Genomic DNA, 231 nt, shown 5'->3' with positions numbered 1-231 from the left:
AATCCAAACGGAGATCTGATCCAAACCCATGGCTACGCGATGGGCAGGGCGAGATTTCCCGAAAAATCCACTCCCGAGTGCTCCTTCTTGTCAATTTATCTCGCGAGGCGGAAAAAACAAAAACGAGGGGTGCAACACGAGGACTTCCCAGGAGGTCACCCATCCTAGTACTACTCTCGCCCAAGCACGCTTAACTGCGGAGTTCTGATGGGATCCGGTGCATTAGTGCTG

The 231-nt window shown here is 52.8% G+C and overlaps 1 pseudogene; it reads right to left on the bottom strand.

Annotated features, from left to right (window-relative positions):
• Positions 1-126: 126 nt before the first annotated feature.
• LOC118345978 lies at positions 127-231 on the bottom strand (annotated as a pseudogene; the record flags this gene model as incomplete).

The sequence above is a fragment of the Juglans regia genome, unplaced genomic scaffold, assembly GCF_001411555.2.
Source record: "Juglans regia cultivar Chandler unplaced genomic scaffold, Walnut 2.0 Scaffold_6019, whole genome shotgun sequence".
Taxonomy (NCBI): Eukaryota; Viridiplantae; Streptophyta; class Magnoliopsida; order Fagales; family Juglandaceae; genus Juglans; species Juglans regia.
Note: the sequence above shows the minus strand (reverse complement) of the source record. Positions and strands in the feature narration are given on the sequence as shown.